Genomic DNA, 17039 nt, shown 5'->3' on the forward strand with positions numbered 1-17039 from the left:
CAGCTCAGGTTATTTGAAACGAGAATTCCAAGGCAAGGGTTAATGAAAATAGATTCTACTTTCCTCTCAAACTCAGTATGTTTCTCTCCTTTCTAAAAATAAAAGATTAATGATCATTTGAGTACAAAAGAGAAAGGAGAAATGCTAGCAAATGTAACTCACTGTGACATGTTTGAAACAGCTACAGTATCTCAAGGGAGCTAGTAAAAGCATGTTAGAGCAGCTGCTGTTATTATTTTTTTCTTTTTTTTTTTGTGGTCAAATTAGAGTCAGGAAGATACTTAAAACTCTTTTTACTACAGCCAATCCATGAGCAGAAAGCATCCACAGGCATTTTCAGGAAGTCAGTTCTTGTATCCATTTGAGGACAGTGCTCAAAAGCACACATACACCTCACAGTGTTACCCAAAATTGTTTAACAAAACATCAGAACAGAAAATTATAAACGAAATCAACATAAAATAAAACAAGATGCTATAAAACAGAAACTTCCTAAAATTTAAAGGCCAAACTTTGAACAAAGACCAAGCAGACCCTTGAAAGTCAATATGTTAACAATAACATAAACAAACAAAAAAAAATTGACCTGGTCCGCCAGGCCATTGTGGAACTTGGATCAACTTGGGGGCATAAAATCTCTTCAGAATCAAGTGAAATAAAATAACTTGTCTGAAACTGCTATGTTGTAAAGTAAAGATCCAAACTTAGGTTCTTTTGACTGTAAAGTCAAAACTGTTACTGCCATAACAGTTTGCTTTTTCACCCAGGAATATGACCAGGGGAGCAGAATGATCAAATTTAAAGCACTGGAATTAGTCAAAGCATAGGAGAATTATCAGGAATTATCAGGGATGCAAAAGAATCAGGGCCAAAAACACAACTAAGTATCAATAAAAAATAATGTATGAAATCAGCTATAGATAACATACAATGCAAATGTGTGTACATGTATGTATATAGCCATACTCAAAATATAAACTAATTTAAAAAAAAAGTTTGATTTTACAACACAAAAGTAATTTCTGTTTCCAGAACAGAGTAGAATGAGATAAACACAGAGCTCTAATGTAGGAGAAAAACAGAGGGCTTTATCAGAATTTACAAGTGTGCATTTTGACTTTTACTCTTGATTAATATAGGAAGCCATCGTGGGGTTTTGAGAAGAGGTGACATGTGTAACTTACATTTCAGTAGAATTCCTCTGATTTCCTATGCTAAGGAGGTATAAAGTAAATTCAGGGAGATCAGTTAAGATGTTCTATAATAATCCAGAGAAAAGAGAATGGTGGCTGGACCAGCATGATGATGTGGAAACTAAAACAGGATTGGTCGATGAACCCGCTGTGGGCACAAAAGAAAGAGAAGCACTAAAAACGATTCCAAGTTTTGGTTAGTTGTTTTGTTTGGTCTTGTCTGAGTAACTTCTACAGAGAGGAATCCTGCGGGAGGAAGAGTTTGGAGAAGTGCCATTTATTTTGGTGGTTCATGTGTAATTATGGGAAATGGCCTTGAGGAAGGAAGATGAATAAATAAATAGAGCATACTGTTCCACCAAAGTTGTTTCTCCGTCACAGGATCTTCTTGCTAACTGGACTTTGTACACACAGCACTTAAAGGTTGTGATTAACAGTGATTATGATGATGCCTCAGGTATACCGTAATCAAGTGTATTGTGCTGAGGAACTAAGTTTATGAATAATAAAGAAAAATTAACATATGTAAAGCCCTGATTTCTGTTTCGTGATAATATTTACAAATATAACATCCAGCAAAAGTATTTTTAAAAAGGTACAATAGGGATGTGAAAGATCAACAAAACTTTTATAAGCTAGGAACAAGTAAATTAGAACTATCAACTAAGAACCCACCCTAGCAACATGAGGATAGCACCTCTCACTGATTCTTTTAATAGATATAAATGAAAAACTGCCTGATGACAATATAGAAACTTTTTTTTCTAATTTCATATTAGGTAAAAATAAGAAAATAATTATTGTGAAGACAGCTAACATAAATGGATGCTAACCTTGCTCTGCGTCTTTTCTAAGCATGTTCCACACATATACTCTTGTTCTCACAATAAATTCACTAAGTGGAAAGTATGATTATCTGTTTTATAGATGAAAGAGCTGATGCAAAGAAGTTCTCATATACTGAAATATTGAATATGCTAGAATCAATAGACAGCTCAATCTCCTTGGACTGCAGCAGTTAAATCTATCATAATGAAATACAGTGGTAAGCACAAATACTGGAAAAGTCCTAAATTTTCAAGAAGTTTACTATTAAAGGAAATTAATCACCTGAGGCTTAGAAGGATTATAAATTATAGCCGTTATGAGAATAAAGGTATTTTATTTGCATAAAATGAGGAGGAAAGAAAGTGGGCTGAACTTGCGTTACTTTTGTTAACGAGGACATTTGATTGACCCAAATATTAATTTCAAACTCTGATTAACTAGGGATCAATTGACTGTCAATTCAGTCATATTTTAGTGGCACAGCATTTCTTGATAATTTAAATTATCTCAAGAATATAAAAATCTCTTCATTCTCTTTACCAATATTGTGTTTAGTTTTTAAGATTTAGTTTGTCACACACGCATAAAAAAAACACCATAAGAAAAGGTCAATATTTAATAGATAACTGGGATTGAGATGATTCTTCTGAATATTAAACACAGAAAGAACACATAAACAATTCATTTTAACATTTTGCTGGTAATAGAAACCTTCAGATGATGCCCACACACAAAAAAGAACTATATAGAAAAAGAATTAGCAAACTTCAGAGAATGGTCAGATGAGACAAATAACTATTTATAGGATATTTACCAAGAATAATTGATTAGAGAAGATTTTTATATTATATTAAGTAGAACAAAACAAATACGATTTATATATGGTAGTATTCTGATCATATTTTTAAAATATGTTGCAAAGGTATGCTAATATATCCTAAGTACTTATTTGTGTGGTGAAAAAAGGGGAATATAATTTTCTGTAATTTTCTTTTCATGTCATGTTGAAGTACCTATGGTTCTCTGAAGATACAATTTTAACATTTCTAGCTTTTGCACATGCAATTTCTGCCAGAAATTCCCTCCCTACTTTCACATTGGAAATAGAAAAAGTTGTATTCAAATCCCAGCTCCATCACCTTCCTAAATACTGTTCCTTATCTTTAAAGTGGAGACAATAATATCTATTTCAAGATCTTGTGTGGATGAAATACAATGTAATGCACTTAGAATCATGCCTAGCACTTGAAATAAGATTTATATTGCTAGCTACTATTATTTTATATTTTTGCCCATTTCAACTTATAATTTTTATCAGGCCCAGTTTGTCTTTTTTTTTTGTGGAATTCTTCCTATCTTGCTTCTATTCTTACCACAAGAACTAATGATTCATTCCCTTTGTTATCCACATTGTCTAGCTTGTAAGTATCCCATAGTATTCTATCACTGTCATATGATTATTATTACTTGTTTACATATCAATCAGTATTGCTTAGTAGAGTATTTTGAAGGTAGGACTCAGGGCTTGTTTATTTCCCCATCCACTTTATATGCCTAGACCTCAGAGCTAGGCATATAGGGGCATATAATAAACATGTTGAATAAATGAATGTACAGTAAAGTCCAATGAACTCTGTTAGGAAATACACTAGGGAGATGAGCAGGAACACATCTTTATTTTTTGGAAATATGTGGTCAACAAGAGATTTATATGAGAAATGGGCTTCTTTTTTGTGTGTGAATGCTCCATTTCCTTGTGTTATAAAATGAATTTTCTAGGGAGAACAGCTCTTTTTTATTGATATATTTAGTTTAGAATCAATAAGTTATTATATATTTATGTATGTATATTTTTTCTGAGAGCATTTTTCTCTATTGACTTCAGTGCACCTTGGAAGAAATATTAAAAAAATGCACCTCTGGAGATAATCAAGAGTTTAGCTTTAGGCATTCTGGAGAATATTAAATTGGATTTCCTAGTACTTCAACATTTACCCTTAGTGAGCAATTTTTAAAAATCATCTGTAATAAACTGTGTTTACCTCAGTAATAACGACTGCCCAGCCCAGCGGGACCGAATAAACAAGAGCAGAGAATAGAGAAGAAAACAGAGCTCCTTTCTGATGGTGTTTAGGATTTCTTGCTTTGTGAATAAATAGCCTTAAGTAGCTTATCACACCTCACTTAAAGAACAGATGGGTTTGATTTCCAGCTACCACACTTCTCAGCCTCCACTTAACTTAATGAATCGTCCTCCTGGAGAGCTGATATATCTCTTATCCCATGCGTTTACAGGTACTTGATGCTCTCTGTAGTATCAGAATAGCCTGAAAAAAATATTGTATAATAAGTGTGAATACCTCATTTTTCAACTCAGATTGAATACTAAATAGATCCACAGGCTATATAACCTGTGGTATTTAAACTTTTTAATAGCTAAGTGCAGTGTTGCAGACAGGAAGAGAGTATATGTGGCCTGCAACCAGGAAGATGGAAATGTTAAGCTGTCTACTCAGAAGTGCAGTTAAATTGTACTGACATATCTGTTTCATATACTTAGTCCTGTAAAATAACTATAGAATATAATTATGCATCTGATTCTTCCATTTACTAACTGCGTAACAGCAAGTTAAACATTTTGAGTTCCCTTGTTCATCTATAAAGGGGGTAAAATCATGCTAAACTGACAGTTTTTCAATGAGGATTGGAGAAAATTTTGTGAAGTTCCTTAGCACCAGACAAAGCTTATGATAAATACACTGCAAATGTTAATTAAAATGATTGGAACAAGACTCTTTCTTCTCTGAGGTTTTCTTCCCCTCAAGCTATGGTGATTAGATCCTTTTACACTGAATTCTTTCTCTGAGATCTAGCATTGCATTATAAAGATACATTGATACAGAGATATTTTGAAGATAAAAAGTTAGATTCCATCAATGGATATTTGATTTAAATGGAAGATAATAATTTTGGCTACTTAAGTTATACTTAAGAAGATACATAAAAATCTAGTCACGCTTCCTCAAAAAATCATAAAACTATGGTTTTTACACTCTTCTTTCTTACACTTGAAATATCGATCTTATTTAACCACATGTATATATTATTTTTTGAAAAACTGCTTAAATATGGAAATGTAAAAAAAAAAAAAAACAAAAAAACTAGCTCCTACCAAATCACAAGTTATTATTATGTTATAAAATGAAGCAAAAATTATCTGTGGGAAGGCTGTAACTGCTCCAGGGAGGTCTGTTTCAAATTCTCCTTGATATCAGATACTAATGGTGTTTAATTAATAAAACTAAGATAGCCCAAATTGAGACAGAATCACAATTCTACATTGTATTTAAGTATATAATCAGGGAACAAATTCTACTTGAAGACAGGCCTTCAAGTAGAGACAATGCATGGCTCAGTGAGAATCGCATCTCTAAATCCACTCAGCCACAGCTGGGGTGTCTCTAAGGCTGGGAACTAGAATTATCTGAATATTACTTCACTGAGATATCTGACAGTTAATTCTGGCTGTTGGTTATGGCTGAAGCTGGTACACAGACAGGTGGTCCCTCATGATGGTCTGAGTTTCCTCATAATTTGGTAGTTGAGTTTTAAGGGTAAGTATCCAGCAAGTGCCATGGAGAAGCGCAATCACTTTTTATGACCTAGGCTTAGAAGTCATGCAGTATTGCTGCCACTGTATTTGTTGAAGGCGACAAAAATCCCTGCGAAGTTTCAAAGAAAGGGGATACAGACTATACACCTTGGTCAAGACTGGTGATGCTCTGGAAGAACATGCAAGACAAAAAATATTGATGTGCCATTATTTGAAAGAAAAAAGCAGTCTGCTAGCTTTTGTCTTTTTGTTATCAATGAATGAATAATCAAATCAGTAGAAGCAATATCTATCCAGATATTCGACATAGTTTAAAAGATATGTGGATACAAAAACAAACCCTTACATTATTCTTGAAATGCAATTAATATCTCCAGTTTATACATGAAGAAACAGTCTCAGAGGTATAAAATAACCAAAGAAAATTAAAATTAATCAGTAGAAGATTTAGAATTTGAAATCAGAGCTTTCCGGCTTCAAAAAACACATTATTTTCCAAGTTGAATCTTGAAGATTTGGTAACAAAGGCTTTTGTAAAACAGACTGCACCTCTTCAAACTCTCTAATGACATAAGTCACTAAGAATAAATAAATTGTGTTTTGCAAACACTATGTGCTTATACTTTTTATTTAATTTGTTCACATTTTATTTTCCAGGAAAAATTATTCATGACTTCCTAAACCTGTTAACTAAGTGGCCACCTCACACTCTGAGATAGATATTGCTGTCTAAAGATCATTGAATGTAGAATCAGAAAGTATAAATGCATCTCAGTTAAGTAATGATAGAGTAAAAGAAAAGAACCTGGGTCCTTAACATCATCACTGAGTAGCTGAACTGACACTAGCAACTTTCATTCAGACTTCTTGCCATACAAGAAAGGTACTCTCCTTTTGTTTAAGCTACCGAAATGATGCTTTTGATTTTCTGCAACTTAATACAATTCCTAACTGATGCAAGCTCTACTTGTTCATCCTCAAAACACACTATTCCAAGAAATCTAATTTTTCCACCAGTTTATAAAGATGTTATGGTTCTTAAACAAAATGTTTCCATATTTCACAGGAAAGTGTTAAAATTGTTTAATTTTAATCTTAGTAATAAAGTCAAATGTTTAATATGGTGTTGGACAGGTTTTAACACTTCTTAAATAATACATTTATAAATCAGGAGAAAGAAAGTTACAATAACGATAACCCTTATTTTGGGTTTTGTGCCATTTTGTTCCCTAAGCATCTTATACTTTTCTCTTTCATTACTATCAACTACATCAGCATTGCCAACGACGTCCCAAGATTTTTTGGTGTTGTTTAATGCATTGTTCCATAACTAAATAGGTTTGGGAAATGTCACATATAATAGCCCTCTTTGGAGATTTACAAAGCTTATTGACATACTTGGAGATTCCAAATCATTAACTCACATCCCTGGATTGCTGCTGCTATTCCATGTATAATACTTATTATATTGTCCCTGGAAATCAATATGCACATTACAAGAGAAATTTCAGATAGAAAGAATTACTTATCATCCAGTGAATGGGAATTTCATCTTCCCCTTTGTTCAGGACAAAAACCTTGAAGCTATTCTTGGTATCTCTCTTTTTTGTCATATCCCACACCTAACCTGTCTTCAAATTCTGTTGACTGAACTGGATGAATTCAGATTCATCAAAATATATTTAAATGTTGACCATTTCTTGCCACCTACAGTACTACAACGAACATCTAAGCCATTATCATCTCTCTCCTGTATTACTGGCATGGAACAGCTCGATTCACTGCTTTGTGCCCACTCCAACCACAATATATTCTAACAGAATGCCTAGAGTCATCATTTTAAAATTAGAGTTCAAATCACATCACTGTTCTATGCAAAGCCTTTCAATGGTTCCAACTCACTCAGAGTAAAAGACAAATTCTTTAGGGCGAATTGTAAGACTTTCTCAAGTTACCCTCAGGTTTCATTCCCTTTAATTCTTCCTTTTAGAAGACTCTCTCCTCTATTGCAGTCACACTGGCTGCCCTGGTTCTTTTCACGTACCAGTTATACTTCCCTTGTGGAGCTTTTACACTTGCTCTTCCATCCACCTGGAGCGCTTTTGCTCCACTATTCACAGGACTCACTCCCTCACGTTCTTTAACAGGTTCCTATTCAAAATCCCATTTTCAGTGGGACTTTTTCTTACTACTATTCTGAAAATCATTTCTGAATCTTCTAATGCCCCTTATTTCCTTATTTAAAATTTATTATCATCCCAGTTCCTATATATTTACCTTGATTATTTTGTCTCTCCCCATTTAGAATATAATCTTCATGATTCCATAGATACTTGTCAGATTTATTTATTTTTGTTTGTTTTATCCTCAGAATGTAGAGGAATGCATGGCCACAGTAGAAATTTAAGTAATATTTTCTTAATATCTAAATGAATAAATGAACTATAGCTTTTCAATCCATACTTATGTTAGTCTCCTCAGCTTGCCATAACAAAATATCACACACTGTGTCACTTAAACAACAGACATGTATTTTCTTACAGTTATGAAGGCTAGAAGTTCAGCATAAAAGTGCCAGTAGGGTTGGCTTCTGGTGAAATCTCTCTTCATGGCTTGCTGAAGGTCACCTTCTTTCTCTATCTTGACATAATCTTTCCTCTGTGCAAGTGCGGAGAGAGAAAGAGAGGAAGAGAAAAAGAGAGAGTGAGTGAGATAGAGAGGTATGATGTCCTTCCCTTCCTATAAGAACACCAACCCCTATCAGATTATGGTCCCACCCTTAATCTTGGGGGGTCTCGCCCATCCTTATGACCTTATTCAACCTTAGTGAAAATCTTAGAGGCCCCATTTCCAAATATAGGGCTAATACAGCATATGAATTTGGGAAGGATACAATTCAATCCATAACTATACTCATTTGGAAGCCACTATTCCTACCCAAGAGAATGTAATATAATCTCACTCTCTATTTCTGCATATATATGGCAAACATATATGGGCATGATTATAGAATATTTTAAATCAGAGAGACCAAGAGCAGAAAGCTGCAGAAATAAACCGTTCTTACATAAAGTGTATAGCTAGAATATGAGTGTGCTAAATGAGGGAAGAAAAAAACTGTTTAGAAATATAATTAAGAAAGACTATTTAAATTAGAACTTTGTACATATGCAGATTAATAGATTTAGCATTCTTTGCAAATTTTATTAGTGACCTCAATACAGAGGAACAATAAATATTTCCATTGTAAAACTACATCAGATAGCAACAGTCATGTCCTGCAGTGAAAGGGCCAATCTGTCATGTTATTATGAATGACAGAAGAAATACAGAAAAAGGCCATAAACTATATCTTTACCTATCTGGTTAAATTTTCATTTTTGTCACTGTCATTGTGGTTGCTGTTTGTTTTTGCTTGTGTGTATGTGTATGTTTGCATAAGAGGGATTTATTTTTAAGGTATAATGGAAGACTTTATATTAGTTTGCTATTTCTGCTATAACAAATTATCATAAACTTAATGCCTAAAACAACTCTTACTTGTTATCTCACCAATCTGTAGGTTAGAAGTCTAGATGGGTTCAGCTGGTTTCCCTGCTCACAGTGATAAAATCAAAGTGTTAACAAGCCCGTATCTCTTACTGGAGGCTGTGGAGAAGAATTCACCCCCAAGCTCATTTGGCAGGAGATTGTTGGCTGAATTCCATTCCTTAGCATTGCAAAGCTGAGGTCCTAGTGTCATTTGATTGTCAGCTGGTAGCCACTGGGGAGCCAGACTTTATTCCTAAAGGCTGATCTCAGACTTTCTAATGTTTTCCAAGTAGTTCCTCCAGCAATGATGGTGAGTCCCACTCATGTTCCAAATCTTTCTGACTTCTCCTTCTGCCCCATCTCTTTGATTTCAGATGAAGAGGTTCTTCACTTTTAAGGGTTCATATAATTAGATGTGCCCACATAGACAATAAAAACTAACTCCCCATTTTAAGGAACTAATAACCTTAATGTCATCTTCAAAGCCCTTATTCTGGTCAACATAACAAATTCACAGATCATGTGAATAGAGTAATAGAAGATATTCTGTGACAAAGAAGTTGAGTGTGTGGCAGAATATGCATAGCCTTCAATTTAGCTAAAGAGTTTGAACTAAGTCTTTTTTTAAAAATAAACTTGTTATTTTAGAACAAGTTTAGCTTTAGATTTACAGAAAAATTGTGAAGGGACTACAGAGTCCCCTTATATCTCACACATTCAGTTTACCATATTATTAATATCTTACATTAATATGTGTATTTTTCACAATGAACCAATATTTATACAAACTAAAGCCCATAATTTATTTATCTTCCATTTCTTGTCTCTTGAAACACTCTCTCTGGGATCCCCGAGTCAACATACGAAAAGTCTGACTACCTTGAGTTGCCTGGCTGGAGAAGCATGTATAGACACACTAGAGACCAATTCCATCTGAGCCTAGTCTTCCAACCATCACTGCTAAAATGTCAGTATGTGAGTGAAACTAGCTTAAATCCTTCTGACCAGCCAAACCAACAGCTGAATTCCACTGAGTGAACTCAGTCAATGCTACATGAAGCAGAAGTTAGCCTAAATGAATCCTGTCTGAACTTCTAAACCATAAGATAATGAGATTTAATAAAATAGCAATAAACGGTATAATTTGTTACAAATCAATAGATTAAAAGAGCAGTTGCCTCATCTAAAACATTAGGATTCAAACAGATGCAAAACATATTTCACGAAACAATCTTAATTTCCTTTGTAGACTAGAATATTGCTCATTTGATTTTTTAAGTCCTTAGTTTTCCAAAAAGAAATCCAGCCTCTTTCCTTCAAAATGCCATGCCTTGCTCTCCTGTCTCTGTCAGAAGCAATGTTATATCAGTCTCAGAGGGAACATCTTATTATATTGGAGCCTTGACAATTGCAAGTTCTGGAGTGATTTAGGAACTGGGACTCATGCAGATCAGGGCAGTCATAGGTTACATAGGAAGCAGTGAGGCCAAGAAGAGAGACATGACTACATGACTACATCTGGGGGAAGGGATTTACAGGGATGAGAGAAACTAGGCCAAAGAAAATGAGTTGTGTAATTAGATATGAACCTGAAACATGGTCAGAATATGTTTGAGACTGTCCCCTTTTTGTTAGAGACAGTAAAGCCCTCAGATGTCACTGAGTTTAAATCTTCAAGGAGCATAAATTAGGTACAGCTTCCTGGGTGGCAAGAGAGAAAAGATGCAGAACCGCTCTTTATGTACCAGAACAATGGCATGATATTTATAGAACAGTAATACTAAAAAGTTGTATTAGCTGGACTTTGTTTTCCAGGACAAATAAGAAAACGATGGTGCAAAACTATTAAAATGTGACCCACCAAAAGTTATAGTTCTAGTTTGCCATATTTCTGAAACTGATTTTAGGTCTTTAACAAAGAGACTCATGGACATGGACAATAGACTAGCAGTTCGCAGAGGCGAGGGGGGAGAGGGGAGAGTAGAGATAGATAGGGTAAAAGGGGTCAAATATGTGGTGACAGAAAGAAATCTAACTATGGGAGGTGAACACAATGTAAAAAAAGAAATACACACACACACACACACACACACACAAACACGCCTTACTGTTAAAATGTACAGCTGAAACAGCTGAAACTTACTGAATTTCATTAACCAAAGTCACCAAAAAAAAAATAAATTAATTAAGAAAAAAAAAAGAAAGCATGAAAGTCAAGTCCACTTATTTTCTTTATGAAAGTTCTCTACGTAATTTCATCAACCTCTCCTGTCATAGAAAAGGAGTTTTAAAGTTGTTGCTAAATCATATAGATTGGAGGACCACCTGTTATATTTCACATATTTTTTTTTACTCAAAGTTAAGTGTCTAAAGTCAGTACAGTGTTCTCTTTCATTTCTGTGCTTTCAAGATTTCCTCTTGAGCCACACTGCAAAGAGCCCTTCCAGCATCACGTACGCTCTCAAGGGCTTGCACAGATAATCAAACAGATATCACCAAGGAAAATGTGTTTTAAAAGCGATTTGATGCCTTGGAGGATAAAAAGCCCACAAATGGTTTTATGGCTTTAATGTTGGGTGGCAACTGTTACTTCAAATGCTTTATTCCACTTGAAGCAAGTGTTATTTATGACAAATAGAAATGCAAAGGAATTGGGGTATTCAGCTTGGAAGTGATTAAAGTAGTCTATCCCCTTAATAGACTATTCTCAACTTCAGCACTGAGCAGAATGATTCTTTGTTGTGGGGATCTTCTGCACTATATATTTAGCAGTATCCCTAGCTTCTGTTCGCTAGATGCCAGAGAGTCCTCAGGATGGACCTACTAAACATATTTCCTGACATTGCTTCATACTCCCTGAGGTACAAAATCACACCCAGATGAGTACTATTTCCCTATAGGTTAAGAGAATGTCCCTAAAATAAAAAAAAAGATCATAGTTCCTATCCAAGCTCTATCATTGTGGGATCCAAGTTAAGCTATTACTTCTTCACATTTAGTTTCTTAGTCTGTAAAATAGGAATTGTAGGGAAAATTGTAAAAGAATTTTAAGTGGACCAAAAGATTACTGGGTATCTTCAATGGGAAACAAGTCATGTCTAGTATATCCTTTAAGGTTATCTTAGTCTGTGGGGCGGGGAGGGAGGATCTCTTTTTTTATTATTATCTTTGTGCTACTTTACAACTCTCACTTGTATAAAACTGAAAGTAATGTAAGTGACTCGATAGAAATCAAATTGAGTCTAGTAGAATGCAACTGATTATCGGCCTATATATAGAAGCAAGTTTTTACTGTTTTTGCATGTATTTTAAATTCATTTTAAATTTCTTTGACTACAGATGTGTGAAGTAGTCTTCTCTGAACCTGCTGTAATATCTTAGCGGTTCCCTCATTAATAAATTAAATGAAATACTTAATATGTGTACTCTTTATATCTATTATTAGAGTTGTGATTACAGTTGGCTTGAACAACACAGGGGTTGGGGTGCTGAATCCCTGCACAGTTGAAAATCCACATATAACTTTTGACCCTCTCCAAAAACTTAATTACAGTTAGTCCTTTGTATTCATAGGTTTTGCATCTATGAAGTAAACCATCTGCAGATTAAAAATTGCATTTTCAATCTGCATTTGGGAATCCACAAGTTTGGAGAGTGTACTAACAGCCTATTGTTGACCAGAAGCTTTACCGATAACACGGTCAATTAATATGTATTTCATGTGTTATATGTATTATATGCTGTATTCTTACAATAAAGATAGAGATAAGACAAAGTTATTAAGAAAATCATAAGGAAAATATGTTTACTGAATTTATGGAAAAAATCTACATATAAGCTGTTTAAATTCATGTTGTTCAAGGATCTACTGTATACATATATATGTAAATATACAGTTTATATATATATAAAATAATAATAATGACACTTAAAAGATTTGGAGGAGGAATAATTATAAAAATACATGTAAAGTGTCTAAATAGAATTCTAAAATAATTATTATTACTATCATCACTAGCATCGAATAATACTGAACTTTAAAGATATAGCAAAAAAAAACAAATTAATAGCATTAATTGCTAAAAAAAAACCCAGTTATTTCAAAAACTGCCCAAATCATGATATTGAAATATATAAATGAAGTATATAATAAATAAAAATTAGAATAAGTAAAGCTATTCAATTATCTTCTGTTTTCAGTATTTTCATTTCCAGGCAACCATCTATTTTGAACAATTATATGCCAACAAATTAGACAACCTACGAGTGGATATATTCCCAGAAACATACAACCTACCATTTAGAATCATGCAAAAATAGAAAACGTGAACAGACTAATTACTACTAAAGAGATTGAATCAGTAATCAAAAAAGCTCTCAACAAAGAAAAGTCCAGGACCGGATGTCTACACTAGTGAATTCTACCAAATACTTAAAGAATCATTAATACCAATGCTTCTCAAACTCTTCCAAAAGCCAGAAGAGGAGAGAACACTTCCAAACTCATTTTATGAAGCCAGCACTACTCTGATACAAAAACCAGGCAAGGATACAACAAAAAAAGAAAATTACAGACTACTATCCCTCATGAACACATGAAAAAATCCTCAACGAAATATTAGCAAACTAAATTCAACAATGCATTACAAAGATCATGCACCACAACCAAATGGGATTTATTACAGTGATACAAGGATGATTCAATATTCACATTGCAATTAATGTGAAACACTAGATTAACAGAATGAAAAGATAAAACTCAAATGATCATCTCAAAAGATGTAGAGAAAATATTAGACAAATTCAACATCCATTCATGACAAAAACTCTTAACAAGGTGGGTATAGAGGGAATATACTTCAACATGACAGAGGCCACATACGAAAAGCCCAGGGCAAAAATCATACTCAATGGTGAAACACTAAAAGTTTTTCCTCTAAGGTCAGGAATAAGACAAGGATATCCACTTTGGCCACTTTTATTAAAACAGTCCTGGAAGTCCTAGGCAGAGCAATTAAGGAAGAAAAAAATAATAATAAAAGGCATCCAAATCAGAAAAGAAGAAGTAAAACTCACTAACTACAGGTGACATGTTATAAAGAGAAAACCCTAAAGACTCCACCAAAAACTATTAGAACTCATAAAGAAATTCAGTAAAGTTGCAGGGCACGGAATCAATACACAAATCAGTTGTATTTCTATACATCAAACTAAAAAGCTTCTGCACAGCATAGGAAACCTTTTCTGCACAACAATAAGAAAAGGTGAACTATGAAATGGGAGAAAATATTTGCAAATTATATATCTGATAAGAGGTTACTATCCAAAATAAACAATAATACTTTCAACGTAATAGCAAAAATGAACAAAAACAATATGATTAGAAAATAAGCAAAGGATCTAAATAGACACTTTTGGTTTCCAAAACAGACATACAAATGCCAACTAGTACATGAAAAAGTACTCAGCATCACTAATAATCAAGGAGCTCTAAATCAAAACTGCAATGAGATAGCATGTCACATCTGTTAATGCCTGTAACCATTTGGTGGGAATGTAAATTCGTTCAGACACATGGAAAACAGTATGGAAGTACCTCACATAATTAAAAATAGAACTATTGTATGATCCAGCAATCTCACTTCTGGGTATATATCCAAATGAAATGAGAACAGGATGTGGAAGAGATACCTGTACTCCCATTCGCTGTAGCATTATTCGCTCTTAGCAAATATATAGAAATAACCTACATGTCCACTAACAGATGAATGAGTAAAGATGATATGGTGTATATATACAATGGAATGTTATTCAGCCACGAGGAAGAAGGAAATCATGCCATTTGCAACAAAATAGATGGACCTCGAGGACAGTATGCTAAGTGAAATAAGCCAAAGACAAATACTACATGGTGTCACTAATATGTGAAATTTAGAAAGAAGTCAAACTCACCAAAACAGAGAGTAGAGAAGTGATTGCCAAGGGCCGAGGAGTGGGAAAAATAAAGAAAGGTTGAAAAAGTATACGAACTTTCACCTATAAGATGAATAAGGCCTGAGAATCTAATGTATAACATAGTGATTATTGTTGATAACACTGTATTATAAAATTGAATATGCTAAGAGTATAGAACTTAAATATTTTCATTAAAAAAAGAAATATGTGAGGTAATAGATGTGTTAACAAGAATCCGTTCAGAACATCTACAGAAAAATAAATGTATGTATAAACTGAAGTGTGGAGGTTGTCACTTGTTTAAAGTTCACAGGCAGGATTATATACCCCAGGGCTTCAGGCTCCAGAACCATCACTCTCACCCAACCCATCACACTGGCTCTTTCTTTACCTATCTTAATTCTCATAATCCTTTGCAAGTGTATGTTATTGTCCCAATTATACAGTTGTTTAAACACGTTCAAAGGTCTAAGTTACATAGCTAGTTAGTAGCACTCTGCAGCATTAGAATGCCTTCTCTCACACTCTGCTCTTTCAAACTCTTTCTCTCCTGTATGATATTTCAAATTCATGTAGAGACTCCTATAATACCTATCTTCCTCTGAATGAGAAGATATCCTACAATGTCATGCCTGACATTTTAATTTGTTTATATCATTACTTTTGTTACTATTATTTCAACTGTCTCTCTATCTACAAAATTTTAAAATTAAAATTTTACTCAAAATATCTTGTCCAATTTCTATTCCAAAAGCTCCAAAAGTTGGATGGCAAATTCCCATTCAGAGCCATGCTCTCAACCTTAACATGACTAAGTGTGAAATCTCTGCCTTAGGAGCTATTCTTTTTAATTTATCTTCCTTTTAAAGAGTTTCATTTTTTTTCCCCCAGTTACTCAGACCTGAAACCTCTCAAACAATTTAACCCCTCCCACATCCAGTTATCTATCTCACTTTCTCTTCCTCCTCAATTGTCCACTGTTCTGTCACTGTTCTATACCAGAATAGTGCCTGGCATGTACAAACCATTCTGTAAATACTTGCGATTAAAACACAAGAGAAACAAAAAGTAGTGCTATTCACAAAAGAATAGAAATTCTAAAGCAGATTACTAAAATGTCTAGAATAAAGTAATAAAAGGACCAGGATTATTCACATTCTGTGACAACAAAGTTCCACACGGAGTGCTCTTTTAATCTTCACCAATACTCAGTAAATTAAATTAGGTACAACTATTATCTTTATTTTACAAATGAAGAATCCAAGGCTCAGAGAGTCAGATTAGTCTTCCTAAACAACACTGGTAGCAAATGCTTAGTGCTGGTATTCAAGCTTATCTATACTCAAAGCTCATTTCTCTTTTAAGGGCACTACACTCTTTCTATAATAATAAAATTGACCAGCAAACGAATCCAGACAAAAGTATACCCAATGAAACTGGAAGCATAAAAGGTCGTAATTGCCCCAAGATAAGATTAAAGGCTTATTTGGCACTCCACTGGTGCCACAAATGTTCCAGCATGCCTCTGGCTGGCCACTTAATCATTCTACGATATTTTAAAAAATGTGAAAACATCTAACTAGATGTCAGATCAGTGCCTCATTTAGGATAACATATAAGATGGCTGCACACATGATTACATGGAATCTAAATAATGGATTGCACGCAGTGTGAGCTTTGTAAGAGGCCAGGTGTGGATTTGAATTCTGGCTCATCACTTGGGCAAGTTCTTTACTTTGTTTTATTTGTTTCTTTGTCTGAACAAAGATATTAATATCTTCCTAAAATTGTTATCGTGAAGATAAAATAACTAAAACAATCAAATGGTTCAATGCAAGGAATGCTTGCTTCTAAATAGGTCCTTATTAAGCGAAAGTAACAATATGATTTAAAAAATTCTTACTTTAATGCCATTTTAA

At 34.0% G+C, this 17039-nt stretch overlaps 1 long non-coding RNA gene across 1 annotated transcript in view; it reads right to left on the minus strand.

Annotated features, from left to right (window-relative positions):
- Positions 1-17039, minus strand: part of LOC118602822 — a 165106-nt gene that overhangs the window by 124337 nt on the left and 23730 nt on the right. The window contains exon 2 of the long non-coding RNA XR_004950840.1: positions 8176-8292. This is a non-coding gene — a long non-coding RNA (uncharacterized LOC118602822). The remainder of the gene's footprint in view (positions 1-8175; positions 8293-17039) is intronic.

This window comes from Rousettus aegyptiacus, unplaced genomic scaffold, assembly GCF_014176215.1.
Source record: "Rousettus aegyptiacus isolate mRouAeg1 unplaced genomic scaffold, mRouAeg1.p scaffold_m13_p_5, whole genome shotgun sequence".
Taxonomy (NCBI): domain Eukaryota; kingdom Metazoa; phylum Chordata; class Mammalia; order Chiroptera; family Pteropodidae; genus Rousettus; species Rousettus aegyptiacus.